We start from the raw sequence: 9,538 nt of genomic DNA, 5'->3' as shown, positions 1-9,538 counted from the left end.
TCCTCTCCAGCATCCCCTGAGCAGCAGAGCCCCAGTATGACAGTGCCTCCAGGATCTGCCCAATTCTTCCCAGGAGGCAGTCCTGGCTCTGCTTGCAAAGGGAAAAGTCATAGTTGGAAAGTAGAATGGTGGTTGCCAGGGGTTGGCGGCAGGGAAGGAATGAGAAGTTATTGTTCAATGGATATAGTTTGAGTTTTACAAGCTGAAAAGACTTCTAGAGACTGTCAAAACATGTGAATATATAACACTATTGATCTTTACACTTAAAAATGGTTAAGGTGGTGAATGTTATGCCATGTATATTTTGCTACAACAATAAAAAGACATTATTGAGACAAATGGAGAAATTGAGTATTAAATGATGCAAAAGCATGACAGATTTTGCTAAACATGATAGCATACTCAGAGTTCAATTGGTCTGTCAAAGACCAATTCTAAAGTATATTGGTATGAAATGACCCTGTGACTTGGGCATTTGAAATACCTAAGCAAATCAGGAGAGAAAAATTTAAAAGGATATATGAAGTAAATGTGACCATATATTATTAGTTGCTAAATCAGAGATCATCTCTTCTATATTTTTGTATATTTTTAATCATAATAAAAACTGTTACACAGCACACTACCCGGGTCAGAACTACTCCCCTCGCCTTGCCCACCATGGCCACCATTCAGCAGCTGGAAGGAAGATGGCACCTGGTGGATAGCAAAGGCTTGGATAACTACATGAAAGAACTAGGAGTGGGATTGACTATGCGGAAATGGGCACAATGCCAAACCAGATTGTGTCATTACCCTTGAAGGCCAGAAGCTCAACATAAAAACTGAAAGCACTTTGAAAACAACACAGTTTTCTTGTACCCTGGGAGAGAAGTTTGAAGAAACTACAGCTGATGGCAGAAAAACTCAGATGGTCTGCAGCTTTGTCGATGGTGCATTGGTTCAGCATCAGGAATGGGATGGGAAGGAAAGCACAATAAGGAGAAAATTGAAAGATGGGAAGTTAGTGGTGGAGTGTGTAATGAATAATATCACCTGTACTCAGGTCTATGAGAAATTAGAATAAAAATTCCATCATCAGTTTAGACCGGAATTAGCTGCAAGAATGAAGAAGCTCAGTTCAATGAGCAAATCTCCAGATTGCTGCTGCTTCTTTTTTTTTTTTTTTTTTTTTTACTGTGTTCAATTATCTCTATCACAAATATTTTACATGCAACTATTTCATAGTGTTGGTTTAACTAAGCTTATCCCTTTGGTTAGTAAATAAATATGTTTGTGCTAATAATAATAATAAAAAAGAACTGTTTTAGCCAGTTAGGGTGGCATATGTCTGTAATCTCAGTGACTCTGGAGGCTGAGGCGGGAAGATTGCAAGTGTGAGGCCAACCTCAGGAAAGCAACTTAGTGAGATTCTGTCTCAAATAAAATAATAATAATAGAAAAATTTAAAAGCCTGGGGATGTGCCTCTGGGCTAATCCCCAGTACCCGTCCCCCAAATGTTTTAAATTGAAAAGTACAAGCACATAGTCCCTTTGGACAAACATCTCTCTTGCTGACTTTCTCTAAAGTAGTTAGTCTAAAATTATTAATTAGGAATGAAAAAAATAAAAAAATAATCTTTTCCTACCTGGGTGGGGAAATAGAGGGGAAGTTTGAAAATATCTTGAGACATCTGAATATCTCACGGCAATTGTTTTTTCATTTGAAATTTTTTTAGAAAAAAGTGTCCCCAAATACATTTTTTAAGTCAAAATCTTGTCTCCAACTTTAGCTTAGACTCTCAGAAATAAGAACATGGAGCCAGAAGAACCAGATCCCCTGGTCCCAGAGCAGTCACTCTGGGGGCCTCACATGTAACCAAGGATAATTCTGCTCCTCAGCTGGTCCTGGTACCAGGAATGGACTTCTCTTCCTCACCAAAGCTTTTGGGCCTCTGGTGGATGGAGAAATTTGAGTGGTGGGACTGGGAATTGGTAAACAGTGGCAGTTAGAGAATGCCTGTTCAGACCAGGCGAGAGTGACTCCCAATTTCCCCAAGGTGCACTTAGAACCACTAAGCACAGCACAGCCAGGACCACTGGGCTATGAAGGAGGAGAAGAGAGGACTCACTATCAGTTCAGCACAACGAGTTGTTTCCAAATGGCCAGCTGCCATGTGCTAGATGTTGCAGAACAAATGCTTTCCAACCCCACAGGACAATCCCTGTTTCCTCTGATATGTACTATGAAACACCTTCAACATTATTATAATACAAACAATCCCTGAAAGGAGGAGAGAAGATGGAATGGTTAGAGAACCTGGGACCTGTGAGATGACCAGGCACTGTTCCCAGGTTTTCTTTTCTCCTCATATATCTCAGAGTGCACTGCAAAAAGTAGCAACCCAGAAACTAATGAGTACAAAGGAAAAAAAGGAAAGTCTGCTCTCTCTAGCCAAAGGACCAGAAAATAACTGTGAAGAAAGGAAGGAAGAGAGAAAATTTTAGACAATAACAATTCTACTCCAGCAGAGCCACAGAAGAAAATGGCCCTACTACCCACACCCAGGCAGCAAAGTCTGAATGGGGAGCCGACACTTTGCTCTGTTCCCCCTGCTGGAGTGTCAGAGGAAGGCTTGGGAGAGCAGACTTCCACCTCTGCTCAGCGGTAGCACGCTGCCCCAAGGCTCAATGGAGCCCACTTGGGGAGCAATGGCCCCTCTGCTAGGCTGGTGCCATCGGGGACATAGTTGGTCCAATGCACCACCCTACTCCAGCAGGAAAGAGGCACCTTTCCCTCTGCTTTGCGCCCCTGACCTGGGATGTCACCTGAAGAACCTGACCCTCTCCCTGACCTGACAGCATTGGTTTGTTCTCAGAGATGACTAGCCAAAACAGAACATAGAAATAAGCTCCAGAGACTCAGAATAGAGTAAAACAGGGCCTGGGTTCAATCCCTAGTACCATAAAAACACAAACAGGACAAAACAACCAAGCCAGGTGTGGTGGTGCAGGCCTGTAATCCCAGCTACTTGGAGGCTGAGGTAGGAGGATACATGTTTGAAACCAGCCAGGGCAACTTAGTGAGACCCTGTCCCAGAATAACATAGAAAGGCTGAGGATATAGTCAATTCCTGCCTGGCACATGGGAAGTTGTGGGTTCAATCACTAGTACCAGGAATCATCATCATCATCAATTCAGCAAAGAAATAGAAGGTGGAAAGAACTAAATTGAAATTTTAGATCTTAGAGTAAAATAAGCAAAATAAAAGTATCACAGGATGGGGTTCTACTGCATATGGACACAGAGGAAAGAATCTATGAACTTGAGGATAGAACAGTAGGAAGAATGCAATCAAAACAACAGAAAGAATATAGATTGAAAAAAAATAATAACAGTCTGCAGCATGTGTGCCATCAGAGTCCCAAAAGGAGAGGAGAAAGACATTGGAAGAAAGAACTGTCCCTCAAAATTCTTCACCCAGTGAAAACAGTGCTCAGAAATGAAGAGGAAATTAAGATGTTCTCAGATGGAAATCTCCAAGACTTGTCAACAGCAGACCTACCCTAAGAGAAGAACTACAGGAAGTTCTTGAAACAGAAAAGAGAAGAGGAGGAATCTTAGAACATTAAGAAAGAAGAACTAAAGAAAGAGTAAAAAGAGGAGCAAGTCCAAGGTCTTGCCTTCCTAGATGTTTTGGAAGTTCTACTTGTTAATTCTTTTCCAGTCTTTTTTCTGTCTACTGTTCAGATTAGGGGCTGTTTTACTATTCTATCCAAAAGAATAGCTAGCAGTTGTGCTCAAGATAGATTAAGGAACAGGAAAAGTGTAGTGGTAATTTCTACCTCAGGTGACTTCGCTAATGAAAAGGGAAAGGAAATGACAGATTGCGGGATCCCCAGAATTTCCTTCTTCCTCAGAAGATCAAACCCCACCAGCTCCCCTGTCCTAAGCACCGTGCATTGTGCTGTGGCTTCAGTTCGTGTAGAGGAAATATTTAAGATGATTACAGAATACACGGAGCGGTGGGTGTGGGGACTTTGCAGTGTGATGCTATCTACCCATGTGATAAAATGGCCCAGAGCTACACATGCATTCTACCAGTGTCACCTTCCTGGTCTTGATATTGTCCTGCAGTTACAGTCAATGGTTCGCTGGGGGAGACGTAATGAAGAATACAATTTTTGTGATTTCCTGCAAATTCTCCAATTATCTAAAAATGAAAAGGGTTTTTAAAAAAATGTTATTATAAAGCAAAAAACCAAGCCTCTGGGTGCCTAAGCAATGACTAAAGTCTAGTTTTCCATCCTGTTTTTTTTTTTTTTTTTATGAACATTTCATTATAAAAGTCATCACTGACAACTCATCTCATTTCATGAACTCATTTTTGGAAGACCTGCTTCTTTTATTGGTCTAAACCAAGGCAGACTATGAAGGAAAACCAAGCATGGCTCTGTCCTCAAGGAAATTAAGACCTGATGGGAGAATCGAGACACGAAGCAGGAACCTGAGTGACTCAAGAAGTCAGATAGCAGAGGCCTGGGCAGCAAGTCCTACAAGTCCTGAAGACAGGCCTCTGTGGGCCACTTGCCTGGAAAGGGCCCTGGAGGCAGATGGCCCTGAGGTGGACTCTGACAGGTGGTGGAATGGGCAGGGTGGACCAAGGCAGGAGAAGGAGATTCAAGCAGAAAGGGAATCATTTAAGTGGACGGGAAAACAAGAGGCACAGCTGGAGAGGAGAACAGACTGGTGGGCTAGAACCCTTGGAGTTTGTCAAGGATGACCAGGGTCCCAGGATTTAGGCTGCAGCACTGAGTCTGGCGGTGCAGGGCTGCTGAACCTCGGCACGGAGAGCCTAGCTGGGTGGCTGCATGCAAGGTGGATTAAGGAAGTGGAAAAGCTTGGTGGCACTTTTCGCTTCAGGCAGTTACACACACAAAAATGAGCAAGGAAGTGACACTGACTGGCAGGAGGGACTCTGTGGTCTCTGAATTTCCTCTTTTCCCACGCAAACCTCACTGGGTCCATCCAAGAAGCCCTTGACCCACGGACACAGGCCTCAGTTCCACTTGCCATGACCTGCCCCCAGGGCCTGCGGGAGGGTGGGGTGCAGGGACCCGAGGGAAGTCTGTGCGTTCTGGGCAGTTAGGCTCCTTGGGTTCTGACCCGAGTGGGAACGAATGTGCGCTCAGAGCGCCAGCCTCGGCTTCAAGAATTACCTCTTTCTGGTGGAGCGCTAGTCAGCAGACAGGGCATCTGAGCCACATACGTGGTTTTAAATTTCCTAGTAGTCACACTAGAAAGGTAAAAGGAAGCAGGTAAAATGAATGTGAGCCAATACTTCAAGTCTTACTGCTGAGATTTTCAGGTACGTGGGGTAGCAAATTCCGTTTTTTTAAACTAGATGATGCCCTCATATGCTACTATTGTCTTTCTTCTCCTCCTCTTGGGCTCTAACAGGCTCCCAAGATACTGACCTTTAAGGAATATAGCAGCAGGCTCTCCTTGCCCTCTGGTTTGCTGTTGGTTGGGCTTGGGCCTTGCAAGGAACCAGAGGGCAGTGGCTAATAGGTGGGCCAGCTGGTCAGGGATTTGCAAAAACAGACTGGAAGATTGATGACAAGGAGGTCAAGGGGAAAGATATGTGGATGGACTTCTTGCAATCTACAGAGTGTGACCATAGTCATGTCCTGTGTAACTGCTCATCCAAGGGCATCTGTTTTGGAGGTGAATTAATCATCAGGAGGGCAAGTTGGATGATCCAGCCTGGGGACATCAGTTGGCCTTGTCCTCAGACACTATGGTGCCAGCTCCATAGGCCCATTTACAAAGCATGCACGGTGCCCAGGTAAGAGCCTTGCATGGCGTCACAGCCTGGGCTTGTCCCCACCACCCTCATATGGCTGCTGTACTTTTTCCTTTGTGGGATGGTTTTTAACAACACACCAAAATGTTTTTAATAAATGTAGGTCTATAGGTCGCCTATTCTCAAGACAGCTTTGATAGTTGTGTCTTGCAAGGAATTTATCCATTTCATCTCAAGTGTTAAATGTATAGTCATAAAGTCATTCATAATATTCCCATTTATCCATTTACTATCTGTTCAGTTCAGCTGGACTGATGTCCTCTCTCTCATTCCTGATACTGGTCATTTGTGTCTTCTCTTTCTTTCTTCCCAGTCTGGCTAGAGGATTAACAATGTTACAGATTTTACTTTTAGAAGAACCAGATTTGGGGGCTGGGTTGTAGCTCAATGGTAGACTTGCCTAGCATGTGTGAGGCACTGGGTTCAATTCTCAGCACCATATATAAGTAAAATAAAGGTCCACTGACAACTAAAAAAAATATTAAAAAAAAAAAAAGGAAGAACCAGATTTGGGTTTCACTGAATTTTTTTTGTTTACTATTTCATTGATTTCTACTGTGGTTATTATTCTTTTCCTTTGCTTATTTTGAGCTCCATCTACTCTTTCTCTTAAAATGGAAGCCAAGGTCATTTGATTTGTAACTCTCCTTTTTTCGTAACATCGGCCTTTGTTTTCCCTCCAGCCCTGCTTTTATGTGCCCAGCACTTTTGTTCAGAGGCTGTGCTGAGCCCAGAAATGGCACCATTTCCACAGGACACAGGCAGACTCCTGGTTCTTGGTCCCCTTTCAGTTTCCTGGGGAAGTTATTTGCCTTTGCAGGAATAGGCACATATTTTGGGTACGTTTGCGCCTCCCTTGGCTGCACCATTTCCACCAGCACTATCAGTTTGTGGTATTGCAGAATGCCTTTTCTGTGACCACGATATCTCACATGACCCTGCCGTCCCAGAGGGACATTTTTTTTGGCAGTGTGACAATAACCTCACAACTCTCAGAATCCCTGGTTTTATTGTATGCCCTATGATCCAGAGACAGCTGGTTTGGTAGGACAGTGGATGGGACTGTTGAAGTTTCAATTCATAAATCTAAGATCTAGAGCAGTTAAGTTCTTGGGCAGAGCACTCTACAGGACAGCTCATATAATTCTGTGTAAAGGGTCAATGTGGGGCTTTCTTGTACTCAGGCCCCATTAGACAATATGGATGTGGGGTGAAGAATGGGGACAAAGGTGCTAATTGGATTAGCATTTACCTGTGAGAGACCAATTTAGCACCAAAAAATATCTTCTGGATTAGGTAATACCTGCTGAATTAGGAGGTCAGGGCTTAGAACTCCACCCTAAGGTCTTGGGATCATGTCATGGTCCATTGTCATTCAGCAGAAAAGCACCCAGGCAACTTTGGACAACGGAAGATAATCTCCTCTTTAGGCAGATTGCTCATAGCTGTATGTGCAGAGGATAGCTCATTAATACTTAAATGCATTGCATGGTTTAGAGCTAGAGCAGATTTGAGCAATAAGGTGTACGATCTACCCTGAAGGTAGAGGTGTGCTGGGCTAGAAGACCTGCACCTTGTGACTTGCAGGCCAAGGCGCTTAGTGCAAGAACAGGAGTCACCTTGCCAGTTCTGAGGCTCTGCCCACCTCTCCACTTGGTCTCCAGATGTGAAAATAAACATGGCTCATGAGCAGGTCTGGATAAGGCCACAGATTAAGGCAGTCTGGTAAAAACTGGAAGAGGATGAGCTGGTACCTCCGGCCTACAGCTACTTGAATCATCCCCTGCAAGGGAGGAGGTCCCCTTCTAAAAGGACAACACATGATACAATTGAAGATGCAAAGGAGAAAAAAAAAAAAGCCTCCTGGAAAATTAGAAATAGTAAGGCACTTCCTTATTGTATTCATGGCTAGTTACACAAACTACAAAAAAGCATCTCAGTGTTGAAACGGAAACTGCTTTCCTTTTAAACCAGAAGTCAGGTTTTCCGTTTCATCCTGCTTGCATGGATTATTTTTCAGGCTGTCCTAGAGGAAGCAGCTAGTGCAGTTGGGCAAGAAAAATAAACAGAAGACTTAACATCAGAAAGCAAGATAGCATTTGACAAGGGTATAAAATCAAGATAAGAAAAGTTAATTGTACTTCTCACTGTTAGCAACTAGTGGAAAATAAAATTAAGAAAAAAAAACATAAAAGTCAACATTTACAATACTTGGGGATTGGTCTTTAAAAAAAAAAAATCAGTGACCAAGAATAAATTTTTAAGATATATAAGGCTTCTTACGGAAACTAAAACTTTATCAAAGAACTTCAGAGAGCTAAATAAATGTAAAGATAATCTAGCATGTTCTTTAATTGGAAGACTTGATATTGTAAATTGTTCTATAGATTCACCATAATCCTGATTAAAATCTCAGCAAGTTTTTTTTCTTCATTTTTGTCATGGAACTTATCAAACTGGCTCTGAGATTTGTATGGAAGCACAGAAAGATAAGAAAAACAATGTGGAAATATTTTCTCTACTGGATATGAAGACTTTAACACAATGTAGTATTTAAGAAAATGTGGTGTTGGCTAATAAATATTAGATATACCAATGAAGCAAAATGGAAAACTCAGAATCAAACCCACTGACCAGTCACTTGGTTTATGATGGCACTGAAAACAGTGGGAAAAGGCTGTCTTTCCAACAAAGGATCCTGGAAAAATCAGGCATGTATGCACACAAATGTGAAGAGTAAAAAATGAAAATAAAAATAAAATCAGATAAATAGTGTTCAGGCAAATCCAAGGGGGAGAAGATTTTGCAACATAACATATAAATGACAAGGTACTCATGGCAGGAATATCTGAGGTACCCTCTGAATCTCTCAAGAACAAGGATAGGAGCTGGGGTTGTGGCTCAGTGGTAGAGCACTTGCCTAGCATGAGTGAAGCCTTGGGTTCAATCCTCAGCACCACATAAAAATAAAGGTATTGTGTCCATCTACAACAACAACAACAACAACAAAAAGAACAAGGACAGAACAATGTAAAAATGGGTGAAAGACTTAAAACAGGTACTTTACAAAATAGGAAATCCACGTGACCAATAAATTTATGAAAATATGCCTGTATTAGTCAGCTTTCCTTCATATAATATAATACCTGAGATAGACAATTTTTGAGGAAAAGAGGTTTATTTAGTCCAGAGTCTTGGAGGCTAAAAGTCCAAATGGCAGAGCATGGGCTCTAATGTGAGTCCCTCTCTCAGTTGTGTTAATCCATGGTAGATGGCAATGGTGAGAACCCATGTAGGACAAGTGATCACATCACCAAATGGAAGCAAAAGAAAACTGGGTTGGCCAAGTTTGCTCCTTTTATAACAATTCTCTCTGGAGAACCAACTCATGTCCCCCAAGAATACTTCAATCCCTTCCAAGCGTACACCTTTGATGACCTTAAGACCTTCCACAAGGCCCCACCTTTTAAAGGTACCACCAAGCTTCCAACACATGAACCTTTGGGCATCACACTTAAATCACATCCAAACGATATCTGTGCTCGACCTTCTCAGGAATTAGGGAAACACAAATTTAAACCCCCCAAATATCACTACACAGATTGTATAAAATAAGAAAAGTATTAGCCAAGATATAACTCACAGGGATTCTCTGCTTTTTGAAAGTGTAAATTGAAACATTCCTTTGGATA

At 42.2% G+C, this 9,538-nt stretch overlaps 1 pseudogene; it reads left to right on the top strand.

Annotated features, from left to right (window-relative positions):
• The first annotated feature begins 660 nt into the window (after positions 1 to 660).
• On the top strand, positions 661 to 1,082 carry LOC124967813 (fatty acid-binding protein 5-like; annotated as a pseudogene).
• Positions 1,083 to 9,538: the final 8,456 nt, after the last annotated feature.

This window comes from Sciurus carolinensis, chromosome 17 (genome assembly GCF_902686445.1).
Source record: "Sciurus carolinensis chromosome 17, mSciCar1.2, whole genome shotgun sequence".
NCBI classification, from domain to species: Eukaryota; Metazoa; Chordata; class Mammalia; order Rodentia; family Sciuridae; genus Sciurus; species Sciurus carolinensis.
The sequence above is the reverse complement of the archived record's forward strand: the minus strand, read 5'-3'. Positions and strand labels throughout refer to the sequence as shown.